The 27,187-nt window shown below is 41.5% G+C and overlaps 2 long non-coding RNA genes across 2 annotated transcripts; both read right to left on the reverse strand.

Annotated features, from left to right (window-relative positions):
• Positions 1-7,171: 7,171 nt before the first annotated feature.
• LOC131812655 (uncharacterized) lies at positions 7,172-17,665 on the reverse strand. The gene is made up of 3 exons (XR_009346430.1): positions 16,815-17,665; positions 10,962-11,049; positions 7,172-7,874 (listed from the first exon to the last, which is right to left on the reverse strand). It is a non-coding gene; the product is annotated as an uncharacterized LOC131812655 (long non-coding RNA).
• Positions 17,666-18,182: 517 nt separating this feature from the next.
• On the reverse strand, positions 18,183-23,777 carry LOC131812809 (uncharacterized). The gene is made up of 3 exons (XR_009346495.1): positions 23,653-23,777; positions 19,175-19,259; positions 18,183-18,695 (listed from the first exon to the last, which is right to left on the reverse strand). It is a non-coding gene; the product is annotated as an uncharacterized LOC131812809 (long non-coding RNA).
• Positions 23,778-27,187: the final 3,410 nt, after the last annotated feature.

Here is a 27,187-nt window from a genome sequence, read left to right on the forward strand (position 1 = left end):
GTTGGTTCTTCCTCAGGATGTGAGGGCAAACCCGTGCTCCTCTCTCCTCTCTTAGCTTCTAGTGGCTTTCTAGAAATCTTTGGCATTCTTGGGCTTATGGCAACAAAACTTCAACCTTTATTTACATGGTATTGTCCCTGTGTTTCTGTCTCTGTTTCCAAATTTCTCCTTTTTCCAAGGAAACCATCGTAGTAAATTATTATCCAACCTAATGACCTCATCTGACTTGACCATTTGAAAAGATCTTATTTCTAAATAAGATTTCATTCATAGATACTGGGAGTTAGGACTTCCTTGTCTTTTCGAGGGACTTGTGATTCAATCCATAACAAAGGAGGGCATCAAATTCGGTGGGAAGGAGTGAGAAACTTATCTTCTTCCCTCTGCCCTTCTCCCTTTTTAAAAAAATATTAACATATAATGTATTATTTGCTTCAGGGGTACAGGTCTGTGATTCATCAGTCTTACACAATTCACAGCACATACCCTCGCCAATGTCCATCACCCAGCCTCCCCAACCTCTCACCCCCCTCCCCTCCAGCAACCCTCAGTGTGTTTCCTGAGTTTAGGAGTGTCTTGTGTTTGTCTCCCTGTGTGGTTTCATCTTGTTTCATTTTTCTCTCCCTTTCCCTATGATCCACTGTCTTGTTTCTCAAATTCCTCATGTCAGTGATATCATATGATAATTATCTTTCTCTGATTGATTTATTTCACTCAGCATAATACCCTCTAGTTCCATCCATGTTGTTGCAAATGGCAAGATTTCAGGGTTTTTATAGCTGCATAATATTCCATTGTATAGATACACCACATCTTCTTTGTCCATTCATCTGTTGATGGACATCTAATTTGGCTATGGTGGACATTGCTGCTATAAACATCTGGGTGCATGCGCCCCTTCCGATCACTACATTTGTATCTTTAGGATAAATACCCTGTAGTGTGATTGCTGGGTCATAGGGTAGCTCTACTTTGAACTTTTTGAGGAAACTCCATGCTGTTTTGCAGAGTGGCTGCACCAGCTTGCATTCCCACCACAGTGTAGGAGGTTCCCCTTTCTCTGCATCTGCTATTTCCTGACTGGTTCATTATAGCCATTCTGACTGGTGTGAGGTGGTGTCTCACTGTGGTTTTGTCCCTTATCCCTTTATGAAACCCTCATCCAGGTATATGTAAAATTATGGGGTTGCAGCTGGGGGCTGCTCTCCATTCGAAGTCTCTTTCAGGAGGCTCTGCAGTTAGACTAAGGTCCTACCTGACTCTGGAAAAAATGCAAATAACTCATAAATAGAATATATTGAAACTGACAGGAAACTAGGACATATAAATTGAAATGGAAAAATATACTGAAAGGACTCTAAATCAGGGAATGACATGGCCTAACTACTTTCTAAAGCAAAACAACATTATTTCAAAATTTTAACATTACATATCACTAATGAGCAGATACCAAGATTCACATAGTTCAGATTTCTGTTTCTCATAATAGAAAAGAATTAATTGCACCCACCAAAATATCAGAATATAAAAATAACTTGGAATTCCTTGAGACTTCTGCAGTTCTCACTGGGACGACATGCCTAACTGGGAATAACCAAACAAAAACCCATTCCAGTGATTTCTAGGAACCTTATATGGAGCCAGAATAAGGGACTATTTAGAATGAAGCCCTTTGAAAAGAGGTTAGGTTTAGAAGCCAAATAGTTCAAATGATTGCTGCCGAAAGGAATTCTCTGACTCCCTCTCTTACACCAACAAGGAGGTAATGTCTACAAACAGCCAGTAGGTCAACCAACCAGTCCGGCCAGGGAAGGCTTCTTGGGATGAAGGCAAGCCACTTAGGGTCGTTGTTCAATGCCTCTCCTTCAGAGATGAACACAAACCAGTTCTTGACTCAGTGCCACTGTCGCCAGCTTTGAGGCTGCCTGGGTCCCCTGCCATCTTGCAGATGTTTGCACATCTGGCCAAAGAAAGAACGGGCACGCAACTTCCCGAGTGCCTGCAAAATGGTGGATACCCAGCGCTAAGATGCCAGCCCCTTGCCCAGCCTATCGGGAGGCCTCCATAAACAGGAGGCATCCATGCAAAAAGCTCAGGACAGTGGCTTCTTCAGCGTCTTCAGCTCTGTGAGAAACACCGAAATGTGTTAACTTCTAAACCGACATGTCCTTGTCCACTGCCTTTTGTGCCACTAATGAAAGGACATGCCTTTTTTCAAATGCCCAAAGTCCCACAAAGGAAATAACTGAAAATCGCATACTTACGCCACCTCGGCACCCCGCCCTCCCCCAAAAAAGAGACTGGCTTTTCATTTATAACCGCTGGACATCTTAATCCAAGAATCCTCATCATATTATAGACCGGTCTCATCTGAACAAAGCCTATTAGAAATCAATACCGCCGTGCATCTTTCCTAGTTGTCCCAAATTTCAAAGGGCTAGATTACCCTGCTGTGTATTTCTTTTTCTAGTTCAAAGCTTCCAAGAAGCTGACAAGAGAAACTGGCCCATATAGTTCAAGTGACTTTAGTGAGAAACAGCACGTTCCCTGGGTAAATATAAAAATGAGACTCAGACCTCCCAAGGCCCAGGATTTCCATGCTAGTTGACCTGTCGGAAAATATATGCCAAGATAAATAAAGATTTTTAAAAATGTACAATTCTTCATGATGTCCATAGGAATAGTGGTATCCAAAATTAAGGTGATGCAAAGGGCAAAAAATTTTAAATAAATGTTACGAAGCAGACATTGATGTTTTCTATGCATTTTAAAGCCAGTGTGCTCTTTCTCTTTTTATGTCTTGCATCTGCTCTGATCCTTTAGTTCGGCTTCAAATGTATGACTACGTTCTGACTCCTACCAGTTCATTTATTTTTGATAGAAGGCTATCAAGAAGTCAAAACTCGGTGTAAGGCTAATTTGGTTCATATCATAGGACAGCACATTTCTTCTCCCCAAGATAGCTTACTTTGTTGCCTCCGTATTAAGAATATGCCTTTTTTAAAAAGACTTTTATTTTTAAATCATCTTTGCGCGCAGCATTGGGCTTTGAACTCACAACCCTGAGATCAAGAGTCGCATGTCCTACCGACTGAGTCAGCCAGGCAGCCCTCAAGAAGATGCTTTTGGAGGTGGCACTGGATTGGCCGAATTACTGGAAGGGCATGGTTTCCAAAAAGCTCATAAAAAAGTCTCCCTCGCCTGAGCCATCCATCACTGGTAATATGTCCAGGGCCTATGGGAAATGCAAGACACCAGCAATTTAAAGGGGATGAGAGGGGCACCTGGGTGGCTCAGTTGGTTGGACGACTGCCTTCGGCTCAGGTCATGATCCTGGAGTCCCGGGATCGAGTCCCACATCGGGCTCCCAGCTCCATGGGGAGTCTGCTTCTCCCTCTGACCTTCTCCTCGCTCATGTTCTCTCTCACTGTCTCTCTCTCAAATAAATAAAATCTTTAAAAAAAATAAATAAAAAAAAAATAAAGGGGATGAGATGTTCAGAGATGACAAAGTAAAAAAGCCAGTATATGGTACATGTGTGGCCATCGACTCGCATCCTGTGTGTTCAAAGCAGAGGGAGGGGTTCTGACTGATGAGGACTGGAAGGGTGTCCGAAGTTTAGGGTTGAGGAAGAGTGAGGGTCCTGGGCGAAGCTGTGGGCATGCACGTGAACTAGGTATGGTTGGAAGGAGGAGACATGTGGCCTGCTCTGAGTGGTTTAGCAGACGCCATTGATGCTCTGCCCGTGACCCCCCCGAGTTCACCCACTCTGGGGGAGACAGCTTCTGACACACAGGCAGCCTCCTGCTTCAAGTTCTGTTCTCTCTGCTTCGGTGCCTGAGACAAGGAAGGGGGCTGGCGGCAAGCTGGGGGCAGGTTCCGTGTGAAAATGTAAATGTGTGCATGCGTGTGTGTGTGTGTGTGAGTGTGTGTGTGTGCGTGCACGTGCGTGTGTGTGCTGAACACACCCAGAGCAATCCTCAACCCCCAGGAGAGAGGAGTGGAGAAGTGCCCACTCCCTGCCCTCACCCTGGCCATTCTGAAGTCTGGGCCTCTTTGCTCTCCCAGGAGACTAAAGTGAGATCAAGCCCCAGGGGCCCATATCGACAACCCGCTGGTCCACTCAGCCTTCACTGTCTTCTGTTCCTTCTGTTTTCTCTTCTGTGCTTCATAAATTACCTCCACCCAGTACTTCTCTCAGGGGCTGCTTGAGGGGGATGCAGGTTGTGGACTGACACCCCTGCTCAGGTCCCTGCAGATGGCTCTCTCGCTTCTCATGATCACCAGCATGGGGTCCTAGCCGGCCGCTTGTACCACAGGCCCTTTGCTGTGCCCAGCACGTGGGGGAGAAGAGCATTCCACCTCTAGTCTGCCTCTAGATGGACCGCTGATCCCTCAAGATTCCGACCGGGCGTGACCTCCGCTGTGCAAACTCTCCTCCACCCACTCTGCCAGCCCTTGGAGGGCAGAGCACACCTTTCCCTGTTGTACCCAGGCCTCTCTCCTGGCGCTGAGCTCATGGTTTGGAAACAGCTTTGTCTGCCTGCCTGCGACTTACTTGCGATCTCCTAAAGGACAAGTCAAGACATCTTTCTTTTTTCTGAATGCCTAGGATGTGCCCTTCATCCGGGTAAAGAAACAAATGCTCAATACTTGGGTTGGGGGGGGGGTTGGTTGGTTGGTTTTGTTTGTTAGTTTTTTGTTGTTGTTTGTTCTGTTTTTGAGAAAACAGTGTCCAAGGGGTGGCCCCTCCTGTGCCTCTTGGTTTTCTGGCCTCCTAGTGGGAATCTTTGCAACAGGGTTTGATTTTCAGAAGCCTCTGTTTGTCCCTACTGTCAACCTCGCCTCCTCTGAAGAGGGAAGCGCAGAATTTGGTGAACCTCCTAAATGTGGGAGGGGTCTCCTCCTCTCCTGGGGTCTGGTTTAGTACCCATGCCCCCTCCCCCACACCCACCACTCCACTATGGCAGAAATGAGGAAAAAGCTCACTAGTAAATTTTCGCCCTCCTTGTGACAGTCGATCTTCTGGGAACTATAGTTTCCTTTTTACAACACAGTTTGTCGTGATCGCCTCGTTCTCAAAATTTTCCAGCTGCCTCCGTCCGTATTTTAATGCTATTCACTACTTTTTCCTCATCTCATCAGTTTAATTCTTAGAGATTCCTCCTCGTCCTGCCTATCTCCAGAGTCAGAGCCTTTGTTTAATTCAAGTTCCTGAATTTATTTCCCACGAGCTGCCTAAGTCAACAAAAAGCGCCCCCGACGAAGGACGAGCCCTCAAATGACAACTCCAAAATCCATCCTTGAGCCTGCGGCTGGCTTAAATGAGATCTGGCGCCTGAGCTTTTTGCTGACCCGTCCTGATTTCCCACGAGTCTTTCTTGGGCCTCCCCTTCCCCATTTCTTTGTTTCCTCTGCACCCTTACATTTGGGGGCCCCTGTGCGCGGTCCTCCGTCTCTGCTCTGTCCTGGCCCAGGACATCCGCGCCCATTCTACGAGGTCACCGCACATGCTCAGCCGATGGCCCGCTCCTTTACCTCTGGCCCTACGCTCTCCAACACATTTGGAGTTCTGCTATGCCTCCTTCCTGGTTGGTGTCTGCACTCTGTGTTCTCTGGATAACTCAAAGTCATGGCAAGAGTTAAACTCCTCTTCCTTCTCTAGTTCCTACTTTCTCCAGGCTTCTGGATCACAGCCTCCTGACTCCTCCAAGACTCTTGCCCTCACTAGCATTGGGATGCAAAATCCCAGAGCATTTACCTCCAGGAGATCACCTGGGGTCGCAGAAACTGTCCTGTCCTTACTCCCGCGAGCATCTTTGAAGACCCTTCTTGCCATTATTTGGTTTCACTGCAGTATTTTTCTGATTCGTCTTCCCATTTGAATCTCTCCCTGCAGCCCACTCTGTTCTTCCCCGTAGATGAATTTATTAGTGTCATATTTCAGCATTACGGATCAGGGAGAACCCTTGCATGGAGGCCTAGAAGCCTGAGTGCTATCCAGCTGGGCAATAGTCGTTTTCACCCCCCAAAACCGCACAGTCCCTTCTTTAAAATGTGGCAGATAGACTAAGCAATTTCTACATTTCTGTCTAGCTCTACAGGTTTTTTTAAAAAAATACCTTTATTGAGATATAATTTATAGAGATCAGAGAGTTTACCTATTTAAAGTGTACAGTCCACTATTACTTTAGTCAGATCAAAGAACTGTGCAACCATTTCCATCCAATTTTGAAACACCTTTGCCACCCCTACGAGCGATCTGTTAGCAGTCACTCCCCAAGTCTCCCAACCTCACCTTCCAGCCCCAAGCAAACGAACTGCTCATCTGCTTTCTGTCCCTACATAATTGCCTATTCAGGACACTTCATATGAAAGAGATCAGGCATCACGTGGTCTTTTGTGCCTGGCTCCTTTCCCTTAACCTAATGTTTGAAAACATGCCACCATGTCACGTGGATCTGTCCTTCCTTCCTTCTTTCTTTATTTTTTTTTAAGATTTTATTTATTTATTTGACAGACAAAGATTACAAGTAGGCAGAGAGGCAGGCAGAGAGAGAGGAGGAAGCAGGCTCCCTGCTGAGCAGAGAGCCCGATGCGGGGCTCTATCCCAGGACCCTGGGATCATGACCTGAGCCTAAGGCAGAGGCTTTAACCCATTGAGTCACCCAGGTGCCCCTGTCCTTCCTTCTTAAGTCTGAATAATATTCTGTTTATGATGATACTGCCTTTTGCTTCTACAGCCATCTGTTGATAGACGTTTGTATGTCTACTTTCTGTCCGCCATGAAATATGCTGATACGAAAGCTCTAAAGTTTCGGATTGTATTCTTAGCTTGACACCAAGGGATAAGTAGAGCAAGATGCCATTTTTCATTATTCTTTACCGATAACCTGTAAAGCCATCTTGACATGAGGAGGACCGGGCATTCCCAAAGGAGAAATCGACCAACAGAATCTGAGGAGGTGTCTCATGCGTGTGCACGCACGCGTGCGCGCGCACACACACACACACACACACACACACAAACCTTGAAGTTTCTGTTACTGCTTTCAACTGTAGCCATGTCTATTAAAAGCCACTTGTAAATAGCTAACTTCAGCTCTGGCATGCCATACATTAGGCATATTTGTTTTCCAGGGAAGATTATAAATAGAGGGGGGAGGGGGGAGCGAAACAGAATGTATTTTGCAAATGAGCCCAGATGGAAAACTAACAGATGGCCATGCACTGTATTTTGTGTGTTCAGACCTACATTTAAATTAAAAATTTTCATAATTATGATTAACGTCTGTAGCAACACTAGTTTTCCTGTGGTGGCATCATATATCATGTATCGGATGTATTGGGTAGAACATTTTCATGAAAAGGTTGCAGACTTTATACAAATTCTGGTACTAGCCTGCCCTGCACTTAAGAAGGAAACAAAACAAAACCTCACTCAGCAGTGATGAAACGCGTTGAGGAAACTTCAGTACAAGTGGACTTTCTATAATAAGGCCGTCTGCCGCCATCTGGCTTTTCCTCCCATGTTAAAACTCCAAGCCAGCTATTTCGTGCAGAGGGGAAATAATGGGCCTTTATTTGCATGGCTATTTTTTTCTAGACTCTGATAGGAAAAGTTTTCTCTTGGATCACACTTTTTTTTTTTTTTTAAATTTCCATCAGTGCATGAGATATATTTATTTTCTGATGGGAGGTGTCTCATCTTGTATGTTATCCAGCCCCCTTTGATTTTCTCCTTTTTCCTTTTCTTGGATGATTCTGTGTCTTAGGAGTTTCCCAGGTCTTCTTAGAGGTAAGCAGTACTGTGGGGGTCCTGGGGTCCTGGGGTCCTGGGAATGTTTCTACAGCCAACAGCAAGACTCTGGGGCCTGTGCAATGAGAAGATGAAGCCCAGGTCACTCTTTGTAGGACCTTTGGTCAAATGGCTGGCAATCGCAGTTGACTTCTGTGCACCAACTCAGGTTCTAGATGTGTAAGATGGGGAGTTTTCACTGCTCTTCAGAAGGCACCTGATGTACTCCACCTCTCTTTGCCCTGCCACAGTGCTCTGCTTTGGGATCTGTCCGCACTGCCTTCCATTTTGGCAGTTCCTTATTCTTGTCTCCTCCTCTGACATACTCTCCCATTGTTTTGGATTTTTAACCCCATCAGTACATCACAACTGTGCCCATTTTTGACTGGCCAGTCTGTCTCATGGTTGGTGTTGGCCTTCAGGAGGATTCTTCCTCCCTGGTGTAATTTTTTTTTTTTTTTCTGGTGTAGACCTGTCATACACAGTTTTTCCATTTCGCCCCAACACAACACATTACTCAAGCTGACTCCTCCTAGGCCTTTTCCTGGCCAGATTCCCCCATAGTAGAAAGACCCTAGTGTGGATCTCCAGCTGGACAAACCGAATAATGCAACATCGTAGGTTACCACTGACCATGGTGGGTCTGCAGTTAGAGGAGGTGGCTTTTACTTGACTGCTACCCTAAAGCTACTGTATTTCATTCAAGTCACCAAAAAGTAATGACACACATTCTGAGTTTGCATGGTGGTAAGACCCAAAGTTTACTGTTGGGACAATAGTTTATACAGATTAACGACATCCACTGAGTCTATAGAGTGCCTCTGAAGAGACTTTCTTTCAGGTCATTTCAGCTTTTCAAGAAGTTGTGGGGTGTATTGCAGGGAATAATGTCGGGAATAAAGCCAAGTTCTGGTCTTCCAGTCCTCAAATTTTTGCTTTCTGGCTTCATATTCAAAACTCTACCCTCCAGATATTCTAGACGGAAGAGAATGCACAATGGAGATAAGAGTGTGGACAAAAATGAATAGCTTTAGGCTATTTTACTTACAATTTGGAAAAGTTAAGTTAGACTTTTGACAAAATAAAAACAAACAAAAACCCAAAAAACTCATTCATCTCTTTTCAGGTTCTCAGATATGAGCGAGAACCCGTAAGGATGAGTAGGAGGGACCGAACTTTCGCTTCCCATGTCGTAACTCAAGCCAGAAGCTATAGTCTCTGAATACTCTAAAACATTATATATGCCCATATACTGGAGAATGAACATATTTGATGCCATAAAAGAAGGCTTGGAAGAGCTGCTGAGCATTTAACAACACCACTAATTATTTGTGTAACGTTTGGCAAACAGTCAAAACCAGAATTTTATTTTTTTCTGGTAAACATATTTTTACACATTTGTCCTCCGTACAGAAATAACCCATAGAGATGCATATATTTTCACTTGCTCATGTTTGCATTGCTGAGGCATAAACCAATCCTCCCTTAAAAGGTTCGTTTCAAAGTTATTAGCTAATTCACAAGCCCAGAAAACCTGGGGGCCCACAAGCATATGCTTTGCATTGAAACACCAGCTTGGTAATCAAACGAGGAGCAATCTAATATGAGCTTTCAAGGCAGGTGAATTTGACTGTAAATCATGGTTCTGCACATAGGTTTGTATTTTCCATTCTTAATTACATCTGTGCAAATCTCCATTTGTTTATAGTTGCCTAATACATCGAGTGGGCCATTTGCATCCCCAGAGGCACCTTCCCATGGTGTGCACTTCTGAGGGAGAGAGGAAAAAAAAAAAAAAATTGGCTCAGCCATTAATTTGAATATTAAGTGCAAAAAGAGATATAGAAGTAAATGCTCTTCGATTTGGCAAATACTCAGAGAGCACCTTGTGAAGTGTTGATAGAGACACGCGGCAATCCAATTCACCTAAACTCATTAAAGCTCAATTTCCTCATCTATGAAATGGGAGTAATAGAGGGAAAAAAAAAGGAGTGTTCACTTAAAATGCTACATAAATAGGAGTGAGAAATAGCAGTCATGGTAGTAAATTGCAGTCCAGTGCCTTTTTTTTTCCCCAGTGCCACTGAAATATAGATAGGTATTTTTCTGTGAAACACTGAATGTGACAGGGGCACCTGGGTGGCTCAGTGGGTTAAAGCCTCTGCCTTTGGCTCAGGTCATGATCCCAGGGTCCTGGGATCGAGCCCCGCATCAGGCTCTCTGCTCAGCAGGGAGCCTGCTTCCCCCTTTCTCTCTGCCTGCCTCTCCGCCTACTTGTGATCTCTCTGTCAAATAAATTAATTAAATTTTTTTTAAAAAAGGCTTTAAAAAAAACTGAATGTGACAAACACAAACAGAAGGCAGTTGTTTTATATCCAGGTTACCTATTTTTTTAGATTTCATTTATTTATTTGAAAGAGAGCACAAGCGGTGGGAAGGAATGGTCAGAGGAGAAGCAGACTCCCTGCCAAGCAGGGAGCCTGACATGGTCATGGGGCTCCATCCCAGGACCCTGAGATCAAACGACCTGACCGAAGTCAGATGCTTAACCGACTGAGCCACCCAAGCTCCCCGGGTGATCTGTTTTTTTTTTGTTGTTTTTTTTTTTCACTTTTCTTAGTCCTCTCTTATCTAAGAAAGGATTTACAATAGTCAGTAGCAGTCAAAAGTGTGTGCGATGTACAAGCATCATAAACTTGGGGGGGTGCCTCTTGTGTGAAAGATGCTGTATGTTCTACGATAACAGAAAGAAAACAGGGCACGGCCTAGTTCTAGGTTAAATGTAAGAAAATGAGGGGGAAAAAGAGAGATCTTCAGATTGCCTCTTGGTCTCTGTGGATTTCCTCAAGAAAGTAAGGAATGACGAGCAGGTGATTCACCTGAGACTGAAAATGACCTCGGACCGAGGCCTTCCCAGAACTGCATCTGTCTGTAAAGTGGAAATCTATGTGTCCTGCTCACCCCACAGCGTCCATACGAAGACCCACACTCACAGGGTATGTGAAAACTCTTTATAAATACCAAACAACCAGGTCTCTATTCTTTTCCTCTTTATCTGAGCATAAGGAATGAGAAACAGGTGTTGAAATCCCTCAACGGATATCCTTCCTCAAAGCACTAGGAATAAACAAGGAAGCCAAGAGATACCTCGGGCTCCACCTACCTTTGACATTTCCATCCTGATGATCCACCGTGTTGTCTCTCCTGGGCCTTCTGAGCACTGACACTTACAGAGAGCGGTTTCGTTGAAGCTAGATCCGACCCGTCAACAACAAAATGAGAAAATATGGGTCAGTCTTCTGAGTCACCTTGAGAAAAACCACCATCTCAATTCAGACCTTCAGTTCCTTATCTGTAACACAGAAAGGCCAGGTCAGATGCTCTCTGAGATTTCTGGCCGATCTTCCCTAAGTCAGAGGATAGAGGAGCCCTCATACGTGTGCGTGGACCTGAGTGATGACGTTGGTGATATCATGGGGACCTTCTCTTCGGTATCCTGAGGAGTCAGCATCAAAGATTCTCCCAAGCAGTCAGGAGCTGTGTTTTATGGCCTCCAAGTGGCCATATCAGGCAGCCACCAAGGGCCAGAGAGGCTTGTTCTGGAAAGCTGGATCTTCTGCCAGCCCAACTGATCAGCTAAGAACCTGCCATTCATTCGTCCCTTACCAGTCTCAGGAGTTGCTTTCCCTTGCACTGCAGAGGTGTGATTTCCCCTGGCAACCCCAGCCACTGCTGTGAAAGAGAATCATATTTACAATGGCCTTTCAAGATCAGAAGTGACCACAACTTATGGCTTCCAAAGCCATAGGCAGTTGACCCTCTGTATTCCACCATCTTGCTAGAAAGGCACTAAATGCTTCTTGGTGCTTTCTCTCATCTGTCCATACCCTTCTCTTGTATTTATCCATCGATTAACTTATTAAAGACTTACTTCATTAATAATTTTTCTAAAGAGGGTGCCTGGGTGGCTCCGTCGGTTGAGCCTCTGGCTCTGTGTCCTGGCATTGAGTCCCTGTTGCGCTCTCTGCTCAGAGGGAAGTCTGCTTCTTCTTGCTCTCCCTCTGCCTCTCCCCTACTCGTGCACATTCTCTCTCTCTCTCTAGTAAATAAATAAAATCTAATAATAACAATAATAATAACTCTTTCTAAAGAGCTCTTTGCTATTGAAATGATGGTTGTTCAGTGATTGTTGATTAGCTGGAGGGCTATGTCATTTTAGGAAAATGCCCCTGAGAGGGACGTTCTCTTGCCAAGATATAAAGTATTTAGAACTGGAAGTTCAGAATCAAGCTGAAGAGGAAGATGCAGGCAAAACAAAAAAAAAAAAAAAACTTACCATATTTTAGAACCAAGAGGTTAAGTAATGTACCTAAGATTCCAGTAAGTGGCAGGGTTGGAATTCATACCCCAGCATTTCTGACACCAACGTGCATAATTTTCTGGGCCCTCACACCATTGCGAGGGACAAAAATTATCCAGAAAAGCAGCCTGTCACTAAAAACTTCCTTCCTGCCTTCAGGGTTCCTAAAAGTTACCACGTCCTCCTGCTTTTCAGTTCTGGTGATGGTCTCCGTGACAATCAGTGTAGCCGCAGCTGAGGCGTAGGTCCTGCCACGCTGGCCTCGGCATCTTCATGTGCCTGCATGCTCTAGCCATTCCGTTACACAGTTGTGATTTAACATTTTCCTGTATTTTACTCTCAGGATGAGTGGATTTCTTGGAAAATTGTGACAAAGAGGTTTCATCACAGTAGCGAGTCTGGTGCACTTGGGGTTCGTAGGACCGTATGGGTCTGTCCCAAGGGCTTTCCTCCCTGTTGTCCAGAGGGCTGACTTCTTAGGCGGTCTTGACAATGGCAAGCAGAAGCTTTCACAGAGCCCAGGAAATCCCTACTCTTCAGTGTCAGACTGCAGCCCCGGAGGTGTTTGCAGGAGCCCCATGTCCGAGCAGTGTGGGTGGTGCAGGGAAATGTCTATTTCCCAGGACTTGAGCACCGAGGGTCCATTTCTAGCCTAACATTCTCTAAAACACCTTCTATGCAACAAGGCTCTCAAAGGTTTTTTTGGATTGCCCCATGCCATCTTATTTTGCTAGAGATTACTTAATAAGGACAAAGAGTATAAATCCCAGGTAAGGAAGACATGTGTGTGAGATCATCTCTCTGTCTATCCTAAGAACTGACTGATCGATTTCAGCTCTCATTTGCTGGGCTTGTGAGAAACTCAGCTTCCTTTAGCATCAGGTCAAGGTTTTGCAGGTTCTTGCATGTCCAAAGTTTTGCACCAGAGAAGTAGCGTGGCCTTGTTTAGCATGTCCTTGGTTTGCTCTGGTTATGGGTGAATCACACAGACCAGATGCACGTGGTCCCCTTGGGGTGACAGTTTTCTGTGGCTTTTGGCCATGCTTGCACAAGGTCCCACAGACCTGCGTCACTCACTACTGGGCTTGGCTTCCCAGGGACTTGCTGCCTCCAGTCCCACAGAAAGCAGGACTGCGATGGCTACTTTATGTCTCCTTGACTGGGCCATGGAGTGCCCAGATATCTGGTCCAACGTTATTCTGGGTTTCTAAGTGAAGATGTTTCTGGAAAGATTAACACTGGAATTGGTAGGCTGAGGGAAGCAGGTTGCTCTCCCACCTGTGGAGAGGAGCCCTCCCTGCTCCATCCAATCAGTTCAAGGCCTGAGTGGAAGAAAAAGCAGGCCCGTCTGGGAATGAGGTGGATTCCTCCTGTCTGACTGCCTTCAAACTGGGACACCAGTGTTCTTCTTGTCGTTGGGCTTGAACTGAAGCGTCAGCTCTTCTGGGCCTTTTGTCCATCAGCGTCTGGAATGGAGCTCCACCCAGGGCTCTCCTGGGCTTCCAGCTTCCCAGCCCCAGATCTTAGGACTTGCCATCCTCCAGCATCGTGGGAGGCAATCCCTTATAGTAAATCAGCCGGTATCATCTGTCTGTATGCCATCAGATTCTCTTAGTTCTATTATTTCTTAAAAGCCTAACTAAGAAAATGGCACAGCACTTCTCTGCTTTTCTCTCCCTTCAGCCTCTCCCTCTCTTGCCCAACATTCTGTCCCTATCTCTGCCAGACTTCTGGCCAAGACACCTGAGTATGTGCAAGAGTCCCCGTGCTTTAGTTTCCAAGGGCGGCTCTAACAAAGTACCACAAACTGGCTGGCTCACAACAACAGAAATCATTCCTTCACAGGTAAGGAGACCAGAGGTCTGAGGTCAGAGGTCGGCAGAGCCGTGTTCTCTGAAGCTCTAAGGGAGAGCCCGCCTTGGCCTCTCCTAGCTTCTGGTGGCTGCTGGTGATTCTTGTTCCCTGGCTCGCAGCTGCAGAGCTCCAATTTCTGCCTTTGTCTTCACCTGGCTGTCTTCCCTCTTCACACGTCTAAATTTTGTCTCTAATTTCTCATCTTAGAAGGACGCTAGTCTTTGGGTTAGGGCCGATGTGAACCCAGGGTGACGTCATCTTAAGTTAGCTAACCACATCTGCAAAAGTCTCCCATAGGTTATTTCTATTCCGTGTGAGAGTTATCCCTTATACATGTAAACACACGAACACACACACACACGTTCCTCAGGTGATGCTCACAGACCAGCTGCGATACATGCTTGAACACAGAATATGGAGAGGAGAAATAGAAATGATAGGTGGTCCTGTCTCAAAATACTTTTTGGACTCATTCGGAAGAAGGGCTTTGCTATTAGAAAACATCACACAGTATGGCACACGCTGTGATGGGCTCGCAAAGGACTCCTAGTCCCTCTGGGGTGGAAGGCTCCCTTTGCTGCTGGAGGCATAGGGCAGGGATACAGGATGATGTGTGGGTAATACGGAAAGTTGCCTTAGCAGCAGCATGAACAAACAGCCTTGCATTGGCCACTTTGGGTTGCTTATAGCCATTCCCACAGCCCCTCCCCCAATTCAATCCGCTCTTCTCATTCTGTGGTTGCAATATTTTCTATCTCTGAGGGTTTTTTTTTTTTTTTAAGATTTTACATATTTATTTGTCAGAGAGCACAAGCAGGGGGAGGAGCAGGCAGAGAAATAAGAAGGCTCCCTGCTGAGCAAGGAGCCTAATGTGGGACTTGATCCCAGGATGCTGAGATCATGACTTGAGCTGAAGGCAGCTACTCAACCAATTGAGCCACCTGGGTGCCCCACTATCTCTGAGTTTATTAAGGAGAAAGATATTAAAGTTTCCTTCTCATTTCCAAGTTGCCTTTTGCTATTTGATCACTGTCTGCCTTTCATGTTAGAGACTCTCTTCTGATTTTTGTGATCTTTGATTGTCTCTTGACATGTGAGTGAGAGACTAAAAAACTCACTGGGATTGTGGATGCTTAGGTGGGATTTGTGGACTGTGAGTTTCACCCAAGGTGACCTGGCTGGTTCATTTCACTGATGAATCTTTAGTGTTACATCATTCCCCTTGAATCCTTTTAAGGTCCTCCAGAGAAAACGCTTTCAGTATCCTGCACAAAGACCAGGCACAGGAACTCTGGGATCCTCCTAGAGGAAGATGGTTGGGGTCTCAACATCTTGTAAGTACACATTCACTTAATTTCCTGTTTTCATCTTGAAGCAATGATTGTTGATGATTTATACATTGCTTGTGGGAATATATTTGCCAAAAATGTGGAAATATGGAAATACTGAAGTATCCTTCAATAGGTGAATGGATAATCAAATTATTGTATATCCATTCGGTGGAATATTATTCAGCAATAAAAAGAAATAAGCTATCAAGCCATGAAAAAAGCAGGATGAACCTAAAATACATATTATACTTTGGACACCTGAGTGGTATAGTCAGTTGAGTGTCCAACTCTTGGCTTTGGCTCAGGTCGTGATCTTGGGGTCATGAGATCAGGTCCTGCATAAGGCTCTGAGCTCAGTGTGGAATCTGCTTGAATTTCTCTCTTCCCCTGCCTCTGCCCCACCCCATGCTCTCTCTCTCTCTCTCTGTAGAAGAAATAAATAAATCTTTAGAAAATACATATTATACATGAAAGCTCAGTCTGGAAAGGTTATGCATTTTATGATTTCAATCATATGACATTATGGAAGTGAAAAAACTATAAAAGAAACAAAAAATCAGTGGTTGTCAGGAGTTTAGGGACTGGGTAGGTGAAGTATAGGAGGTTTTTAGAATATTACATCCGTTCAGCCTACTTCCATGTTGGCAGGCACCTGACATCATGCTGTCGCCAAAACCCATAGAGCTTTATCTAGCATAAAGGAAACTTTAATTGCCCATCTTTGAACAAATCATTTAGGAGTTCAGGGATCTCAGGAAGGATGGCAGTCTGTGACAGGAGAATCATACTGTACTGCAAATGAATGAAACAACCTCACTGAAGGGAGTTGGGGGTGGAAATTGCTGGAACTAGAAATGAGTGAAGTCTGTAAGGCAAAAGGAGTTTTATACTGCACACACATACCCCCTCAACAGTGCACAGCACTCTAATTGATAAAGTTGTTTCCCATGGGGTTATGGCTTCACATTTCTGATACAGCTCTGCGTGTATCCTAGAATGTAAACATCAAATGTATGGCAGATGGTAGGGGCCAGGTTTCTCCCTGTTAGAATGGGAATCCACAGTTGAGCAAGGGGAGGAGGCTTAAATGATCCACATGACCTTGGACTAGAGGGGGAGGCATTAATTAGTGTGCACTCATGTTTCACTTTGTACAGGTACCGATGGTTACTTACCAAAACGTCTGTAGATATGTATCTATAGTTGGGTTCATACACACACATGCCATCCTTGCTCTGTCAGTGGATAGACCCCAGAAACAACAAAACTCCGGTCTCAATGAGAGCACCAAGCAGCTGCATCTTGGTATCTAATACCATTTTCCAATCAAAGGAATCTGGGCTGCTCCTTGAAGAAATGGTTGATTCTGGGGCCAGAGCAGGAAGTATATAAGATGAAGACTGGGGCACCTTCTAGTGACAGGAAACAAGGAAATGCCAAAGACCAGAGCGATCACAAAACAAAAACTCACCTTGATGGGGTTTTGCCAAAAGGACATTTCAGTCCTACTGAAAAAACAAACAACAACGATTTGAGCACCAAATGAAACAAAGTGCTATTGGATGATAACCCAAAGTGCGTAGTAAATATCCTTTGGTCCATGCTAATGCAAACAAATGAGTAAATAAATAAGTGCAAAAGCAAAGATAAAGCTGGGCGGAAGAATTTCAAAATAATGTACGTAGGTGTTCCATCCTCAGGAAGGAGGCGCACACCTGAAGTGTGGGCTGCACATGGTGACCTCCTTCCAAGGAGTACAGTATGGCCAGCCAGGGGAAGGGTGACTTCATAGAGGAGGAACTGGTACACAAACCCCAGCTAGGGGATTACAGTCACTATCAACAGGGATAGTTCAGCAGGAAAGGACATACCCTTGTTAGGGTGTGGTGAAAAGACCACTTTCTGTCATTTTACCTCTGGTCATCTGTTTCCCAAAAAGCTGTCACTCCATGTTAGTCATGGGACAAACGTGAGACAAATGCCAGGAGAGGGGCCTTTTACAAAATACTTGACCAGTATTCATCAAAACCGTCAAGTTCCTCAAAAATAAGGAAAGGCTGAGGAACTGTCATGGCCAAAACCAAACCAAACCAAACAAACAAAAAAAAAGCCTGAGGAGACATGTCAGGTGAATGGGATGTGCTAATCCGGGTGGGATCCTGAAATAGAAAAAAGACATCAGGTAAAAAATAATAATAATAATAATAAGGAAATCTGGATAAACTATGGACGTAACATAATGTCTCCGTGTTGGTTCATTAATTGTAACTAAGTTAGTAACAGGGGAGACGACATGGAGGGGTATTACAGAAATTCTTTCCTCTGTCCTCCAAAACCCTTAGTAAATCTGACACTGTTCTAAAAAAAAAAAAAAGTCTGTTTTAATAAAATTTTAACCAAGGAGAAAAGTATCTTATTTCCATCATCCCCTTGGAAATATTTCAGAAAGTGATTTGGCTTCTATATCACCAAAATAAGTTATTCATACACATGAATTTCCCAACACCTAACAATACAGTGGTTCCCTTTCTTACTCATTTAACCCATTGCAGAGATAGGATGGTGTGGCATTTAAATATCACCTTAATACCGTCTCAAAGTCAGTAGCAAAAATCATTAAAAAGTTATCTCAATAAATGAACCCCAGTGCATCGGGACTTCTTCCTATAAAATTATAAACTCCATATTGTATTGAAGGGAGAAGCTAAATATCTATGTAGCATCAGCTCCATATTATAGCAATATAAATACCTATACTATTTAAACAATTCTTAAAAATTAAACCGAAAATAATTGTAAATCCATCAATTGAAGTATTAGGACTATCTGTTTTTTTTTTTTTTTATTAAAGAGCAATTAACATATAGCACTATATTAGTTTCAAATGTATAGTATAATGATTGAGCAATTTTCTACACTAAGCAGTGCTCATTTGTGTAGTGAGCCCTTAATCCCTTGATCTATTTCACCCATCCTCCCCTTTGTTCTTAGGTCCTTTCCAAGTGAGAACATACAATAGAAAAAAACAGGCTCCATTTGTATCCTGCAGAGGGCAAATAATAACAAGTCATCTTCAATTTAAATGATATCAATAATACTTTCATTAACTCATCAGAATATTCACTGAGTGCAACTTCTGGAAAAAGTTATAAATTTCTAGTAGGCAACTAATTGATATAATCTCATTTTTCCCTTCCTTCCTATATCAAGTAGGTCCTTAGTCTGTGAGCCTCATCTGGGGGTGGACAGCTCAGCAGAGAGGCCAGGCTCAAGGCAGAGTTAGTGGTCTTTTGCCTTGGAGGTGACCATTATAGCAAGGAGAGTGGATCATCATCTCTTGTACTAAAAGTCCCTAGAAAAAAGAGAAGAGAAGAAATGTTAAGGGACAGGAAGTTGCCAACAGTAATTCTGCGTAACAAGTTATTCCCAGACCCGGTGTTATACAGTATTTATTCTCATGCTCCTGGGTCTTCAAGTTGACTGGAGGATGATGCATATAGACTGTTCTGGGACCTGGGGAGAAGGGAGGGAAGCCCCCCTGGAGAGATCCGCTTCTCCAGGCAGTTACACAAAGCAAGCCTAACCCTGCTAACACATTGAACTTCCATTTGAGTTAAGTTCTTTAAACACCTCAGTGACCAAAGCATGGCTAAGCTCAAAGTTTAAGAGGCATAGAAGCATACTCTGTCTCTAGTGAGAGTGGCTGCAAAACCATGGGGGCAGTCCACGCCCTGGGGAAGGTGAATGGCTGTGAGCAGAATATTGAGAAATGTGTGTGTTTAAAGGCATGGGTGGACTAAAATAAGGCAGTGAAGGAAACTAAAGTCTTACCTGCATCAGTCAGGGTGTTTCATACCCAGAGCTCTGTTCTACATTATAGCTTTACAAAATTTGGTCTGCAGAGTGGTTTGTTACTCTCAGGAAAAAAAAAAATCAAGAAAAAAATTTTATTATATATTTTTTGCAGATTTGAAACATAAGGTAAATTCTAATTTGTCCATAACATCCTATTGTGCTTTTAAGTGTCATTACTTCCTTAACAGGTCGTGTTCATCATCTTGGCCAGAATAATTTTTTTCCCATCAGTTTTTTTTTTCTTTTTTAATAAGTTTTGTTAAAATGTAATTTACAGAATACAAAATTTACTAATTTTATTTTATTTTTCAAAATATCTTATTTATTTATTTGACACAGCGAGAGAGAGATCACAAGTAGGCAGAGAGGCAGGCAGAGAGAGAGGGGGAAGCAGGCTCCCCGCCAAGCAGAGAGCCAGATGCGCAGATTGATCCCAGGGTCCTGAGATCATGACTAGAGCCAAAGGCAGAGGCTTAACCCACCGAGCCACCCAGGCACCCCAAAACTTGCTAACTTGAAATGCAAAGTTTGATTGGTTTTGACAAATAGGTACAGTCTTGCAACCACCAGAACTACTATCAAGATACAGGGTATTTTTATCACCCTGGAGAGTGCCCTTGGCCTCCTTTGCCATCAATTTTCTCTCCACTTTCTAGGCTGTGACAACTATTAATTGATAGATCTAACAACATCAATCGATAGATTGATTCTCTATCACTACAACTTTGCCTTTTCTAGATCTAAATGGAGTCATATAGTCTTTTGGGCCTGGATTAATTAATGGATAGCATAATCATTTTGTGGTCTATCCACAAGCACCTGTATCGCTAAATAGTTCCTTTTTTATTGCTGAGTAGTATTCCGTTGTATAGGCATAGCATTACATTGGTTTATTTATTTACCAGTTTATGAACGCTAAGATCCTTTTTCTCCTGAGGCTATCGTTAGCTTCTTTGCAACCTGGCGTTATTAGTGTTCACTCTTAATCACCATGGTGATGCCACCACAATGAGGCTTCTGTGAACATTCATGCACACATCTTTGTGTGGGCATACATTTTGATTTCTCTTTGGTACATATCTGAGAACATTATTGCTAGGCTATGTGGGTTTGTGCTTATTTTGTAAAATAATTTCCACCTGTTTTCCAAAGTGTCTCTGTTATTTTGCATTCCCATCAGCAATGAGAATTGCACTTACCAATACATAGTATTGTCTGCCATGTTAATTTTAGTCTAAATAGTAAGTGTGTAGAGCTTTCTGGTGATTTTTATTTGCATTTCCCTAATGACTAAGGAAGTTCAACATCATTTTATGTGTTTATTTGCCATCTTCCTTGGTGAAGCTTCTGTTTGCTTATTTTTTTCCCATCCTCTCAAATTTGTTTTGTTTTAACTTTTTTTAAATTATGTTCTATTAGTCACCATACAGTACATCATGAAGTTTATGTTTAAATATATTGCCCATCGTTAATTGGCTTCTTTCCTTATTATTGAGTAGTAAGTGTTCTTTATATATTTAAATACAAGATTTTGTCAGATATATATTTTGCATGTATTTTCTCCCAGTCCATGGCTAACCTCCTAATTTTCTTAGCACTAGCTCTCAAATGTGAAAGCTTTTGGAAAAAGTCCAATTTACCCATTTTTTATATTTTTTTATGAATGTTATGGCCCACTTAAGAATTTTGTGTACATCTCAGGGTCTCACAGCTTTTCTCATATGTTTTTATTTAGAAATTTTATAGTTTTATCTCTTACATGTAGGCCTTTTGTCTGTTTCAAGTTAATGTTTGTATATGTTGTGAGGTAAAGTTTGAGATTCGTTTTATTTTAAATTTTGGGTATTCATAGTGCCAGTACCATATGTTGAAAAGACTGTCCTTTCTCCTTGGTATTTTTGTCAGCAAAGCAATTGAACTTTAATGGGTGAGTCCACTTCTGGACTCTGTTCTGTTATATTGTTCTCTATGTCTGTCCTTCTGCCAATAACACATTGCCCTGATTACTGTGGCTTTATACTAAGTCTCGGAAGCAGGTAATATAAAGTCCTCAAATTTGTTTTCTCCAATTGGCTTGGTTATTCTAAATCCATTCCATTTATGTAAATTTTAGACTTAGCTTGTCAGTTACTATAAAAAAAATTCCTAATGAGACTTTAACTAGAATTGCATTGAACATATATATAACTTTAAAGAGAATTACAATCTGAACAGTATTAGTCTCCCAGATGATGAACATGGTATATCTCTCCATTTATTTATGTCTCCTTTAAATTCTCTAAGCAATGTTTTATAATTTTTAATATACAGATCTTGTACATACTTTGTTACATTGATTCACATTTCTTTATTTCATATTATTATAAGTCTATTTCACTAGTTTCCATTTCCAATTATTTATTTTTAGTATATAGAAATACAGTTGAATTTTCCATATCAATCTTGCATTCTATATAAAATCTATCTGTTACAAATTTTACTTATTAGTTCTGGTAGCTTTAGACTAGATTATAGACTCCTTAAAGATTTTTTTTTTAAAGATTTTATTTATTTATTTGACAGAGAGAAATTACAAGTACACTGAGAGGCAGGCAGAGAGAGAGAAGGAAGCAGGCTCCCTGCTGAGCAGAGAGCCCGATGCGGGACTCGATCCCAGGACCCTGAGATCATGACCTGAGCCGAAGGCAGCAGCTTAACCCACTGAGCCACCCAGGCGCCCCTCCTTAAAGTTTTTTGACAGGCATTCATATTGTCTTCGAATTAGAAGTTTTGCTTCTTCTTTTCCAAATTGTGTGCCTTTGATTTATTTATTTATTTTGCATTACTGAACTGTCTGGAACCTTGAATACAGTGCTGAATACAAGTGGTGAGAGTGGATATTCTAGCTTGTTCCCATCTCAGGGGCGTGGCATTTTAGTCTTTTACTACTAAATATAATGTTAGTTGTAAGTTTTTACAGCTTCCTTTTATCGACTGATAAAATTAACTTGTATTCCTGGTTTTTATCATAATGGATGTTGAATTCTGGCAAACGCTTTTCCTGACTCTGTTAAGATACGGTTCTTTTTTAGTTCATTAATATGATGGATTACACTGATTATCTTTTAACTGTTATATCAAAATTATGTTTCTGGGATGAAGCCCACTTGCTCATATTGTATTATCCTTTTAATATGTGGCTCAATTTGACTTGCTAATATTTTATCGTGGATCTATTAAGATTTTTTAAGGATTTTGCATCTATGTTTATGAGACATATTGGTCTTTAGTTTTATCTTCTTATAATGTCTTTGATTTTGGCATCGAAGTAATTATGGCATCATAACATGAGTTAAGAAGTTTTTACTACTTCTCTATGTTCTGGAAAAATTGTAGAATTGGTATTATTTATTTATCATAATTTTGGTACAATTGATTACTGGATCAAGGGCATCTGCAGTTTTTCTGGTACCATTTTTATCTATAAATTTAGTATCTTTGTTAGACATGGAGCTAATCAGGGTACTTCTGTCTTCTTAAGTATATACTTTGGCAGTTTTAGTCTTTCAAATAATTTTTCATGTCATCTGTGCCGTTGAACTTATTGCCTAAAGTAGTCTATAATTTTTGCTTTCCAGCCTTGTAATATCTAGATTTTGTAGTGACATCTCCTGTTTCATTCATGATCTAGATCATTTGTATTGGTCTAACTATACATTTAAAATTTATTGATACTTTCAACAATGCTTGGCAGACAGGTATGTACTATTTGTCTTTTTGTTTATATATATCACATTGCAAATTTGCATCACTATTTTGTTACATTACATTGTATTTCACAAAACAGTCCAGTGGCTTAAAAAAGTAATACATAAATTCTTAAAAGTATTGCTGAAAACTTTAATGTAAATCTTACCACTGAGGGAAAAAATCATAAGCTTAAATAGCTAATAGTTTGTGCAAATATGGAGGATGAATTTGAGCGGGCTACAAAGAGTGAATTTATAAGTATCATGATTTTGTAAAGTAGTTAAAAATGAAATGGAAATAGTAAATACAATGATTTTTATCTGAAAATTGGTTTTCAGTGGACTGGAGATCAATTTTCTCCTACCTTTTAATTCATTGTTACAATTTTTTCCCAATAGTGGCATGAAACCTTCAGAATTTAAGCAAGGCACAGTGATCTTCCTAATAAACAAATGGACTTTGTCTAGTACAAGGGCAAATTTATACCTTTCCAGTTAGAAATGATGAATTTTGCTGCAAGAGAAAGAGACGAAGCAAAACATAGTCAAGGTATACCCAGTGAAAATAGGTATAATTCAAGTTATTGTAGAGTAAATATAAAAGAAGTCATAAAGTTAATGATTAACTATGTGTACAGAAGACAAAGTATATTAGTTATCTAATGCAATGTAATAAACTAACATAAAACCTAGGATCTTAAAACAAGTTATATTTATTTATCTCACCATTTCTGTGGGTCAGGTATTTAGGAGTAGCTCATCTGGGCATTTCCGGCTTCGGATCTCTAAAGAAGTCAGAGTCAAGATGTCAGCCCCATTTGAAGGCATTGGAAGGCTTCCCTGGGGTTGTAGGCTCTGCTTGTAGGACAGCTTGCTCTAGTGACTGTTGCTTGGAAACCTCACTTCTTTCATGGTTGTTGAAAGAACTCATTTCCTTGATACGAGGACCCGGTGGTGGAGCTGTCTTGAGTGTTCTCACAAAAGGTCAGCAAGGTTCCTCTAGAGCAAGGGATCCAAGGAGGAAGCTCCAGTGCTTCTGTATGACCTAATCTCCAAAGCTTTTCTCTTTCTGCCATATTCTATTCTAACATGGACCTTTTGAAGACAGGAGTGTCAACAAATTTGCGGACGTATTTGTAAACCATGACAGAAGGCTTCCTATTGGTGAAATTCATAAATAAGAGAACATTTTTGGAATTTCAGTATCATACTATATAAAATAACAATTAATATCAAGTGCTCTTTGCTGGCATTTTGCTTTGAAGTTTAACTAAACCCCATCTGGCATGCAGCAACACATGTGCAGGTGACCTTGAGTGACACAGATTTGAACCATACGGGTCCACCGATAGATGGATTTTTTTTAACAAATGCACTATAGTCCTGAAAAGGCATTTCCTTTTCCCTATTTTCTCAATAACATTTGCTTTTCTCTAGCTTACTTTATTTTAAGAACATAGCATGTAATACAGATAACATACACAATATGTATTAAGTAACTGTTTTGTTATCAGTATGAGTTCTGATCAACAGTAAGCCATGAGTAGTTATGAGTTAGTTTGGGGGGAGCCAAAAGTTATACACAGTTATACATAGATTTTCAACTGTTCAGGGAAGTCAGTGCCCCTAATTCCTTCCCCTACCTCCATGTCCGTGTTGTTCAACCATCAACTGTATAAGAAATAACTCCTAGATAACTTCTCATTTGTTTATTAATGAAAATTTGTGTCATGGAAGAATTTTGTTTGTTTGGTGAATGATCACTGTATACACTGTGATGTAGGTTGTCTTGGAGTCCATATTGAATGTTACACTGGTCATATGTATAGAGAGGAAGGGTGTAACTAGAGAAAGGAAAAAGGTTGACCCTGATCACAGAGCACTTTATTCACAGAATATCAGTGATGATCAGCCACATTACTGGTTATATTTGTCCAGTTTTGAGGGAAATAGGGACATTTTAAGTACAGCCAAATTGTAGCTATTGATTATCTTTTCAGCTTCTTTTGGTAAAGAAAGTGGCAGCCACATAAAATGTTGCTTCTTCATACACAAGAACACTTGCACTTAGGGGAATTGGTGCTTACATGAATTTTTATTAAATGATGAATGTGAGATTGAAACATTTTAATGAAGTTATTATTTCCAGCCATAGTTGTTTCTCTGGGTGGCTTTCTTAGGTATAATCCAGAGTGAAAACATAGTGGCTAAGACTTAAGTCAGGAGTCAGGTTTTCTGGATTCAAAACCCAGCAGGATGGTTTACTAGCTACAGGATCTTAGACAAGTCATTTCAAACCTCTGTGACTCAATTTCATTATCAGTGAATAAAGTTAATAGTATTACCTATCTTAAAGAATTGTCCCAAGGATCTTATAGGGTAATCTGTATAAAATGCTTGTGCTGCCTGGTATATAGTCATCATGCAACAAACATTAGATATTTTGACACTTACTATTATATCCTGCACATGTTATTTTAGGAAAAAACACCACAAACTTCAGTTAACCTATAAAATTTCTTAGGAAGTCATATACTTGTGGTTAAAATAGCTCAGCCACCATGATTTTGACCCTTTCTCAGCCCTTAGTGCTTTATTTTAATCATCTGTGAAAAGAATCTGTAACCTATCATTGAACATATTTTAAACCCATATACACAAACATCCATAGAATATAAAGAAATACTTGACTGAGCACAGTGCAACTAAACAGTGGGGTAGGAATCTCTGATTCCACTCTCCAATATAAATCCCTCACCTCTCCAGATTTGCAGTCAGTATGTTTATCAATTTAAAGTAAAGGGGAATCTGTAATTAGTCTGTAGTGAGAAACCTACCCCAGTTTCTGGTCTGCATTCAAGTGTAATGTCCATAACTATCTATTAAAGCCATAAACTGTGAACTAGAATTTTCAGCCTTAACAGTATTAGAGAATGAGGGGAAAATGATTGGAAGAGGAAACTGACCTTTGAATTGAGCTATTTGTGTTCAGTTGGCTGTAGATATTTTGATGAAATATTTCAACAATATTTTCCTTCCCTCGGGTATGAAATAACCATTATTTTTTATTTTAAAAATGTATCTTCTAAGTTAAAAAAATTATAAATCTTTTAAAAAACAAAGTCTTCTAAAACTGGTGCTTGCTTTTTTTTTTTTTTTTTTCCTGAACTACCCTAATGGGCAAACACCCTCACTCTCATGGAAGTTGAGAGTTTGAGTGATCTCACTGCAGTCAGAGAGAGAGGCAGTGTCCACACAGGAGCCAAAAAGCAAAATAGACAATTCGAGAGACAGAAATTTGGAGCAGGGAAAGGATACTTCCAAGAGGAGGAGGCCAGTCTAGGACAGACTTACAGAGCAGGTGGGATCTGGAGCTCGAAGGAAGTGTGGGACTTTTAGGCATATAAATGGGAGGAGAACTTGTTAAGCAAGGAAAACTGTGTAACCAGTAGCTTCACAGTAGGCAGGTATAAGGTGTGTTTCAGGGACAGTGACTAGAATAGTCTGACTAGAAAAAAAAGGGATGAATGATAAGAGAGACCTTGACTAGACCCACACTCTGAGGTCCATCAAAAACTGGGCACCAACTTAGTCCAGTTCTCATGTTAAGGCATCCTCTTATCAACCATACTTAGAAAGAATATGAAAAAGTAAGCGAGGGGGAGAAAGTAATCCTAAAAAAGCATTAAGAGGGAGAAGCCCTATTTCTTTGCTTTATTTCTCCCCTTCAGTTTAATATTCTATATCACCAAGGCACACATTTCTGCCCCTCTAAGAAAGGATCCATGAAGGATGTCTTTCTCTGTCAAAAAGAGAAACCTTTCTTTGTATAATAAAAGTGGTGTGAGGGAATCATTAGTTAAATTGTCATGGTGTTGTTTTTGCTATGAAATGGCAGATTTACTGGCCTTCACTCTTGGTATTTATGACTCTGATGGGGCAGACAACCAAAATGGATATATATCTCCATGACTTTGAGGCAAATTCAAAAGTCACTTCAGCACTTTATGTTAACAGAATGCAATGATAATCCAGAAATGTAAACAACAGTTTTATTCAGTCATCTTCTTGCTGAAAAGTTTTATCTGTGACTTAATTTTGTGAATACAGAGAATACCGACTCCTGTATGAATGACTATTTCTCAGGCAAGTGCTCTCTCTTCTTCATCTGTCTTTCATTGCCCAACTACTTGACTTTATTCTCTGTAAAGAAACAAAACAAAACAAAACAAACAAAAACCTGACCTTACTGTTTTACTGC

Source organism: Mustela lutreola, chromosome 12, assembly GCF_030435805.1.
Source record: "Mustela lutreola isolate mMusLut2 chromosome 12, mMusLut2.pri, whole genome shotgun sequence".
NCBI lineage: Eukaryota > Metazoa > Chordata > Mammalia > Carnivora > Mustelidae > Mustela > Mustela lutreola.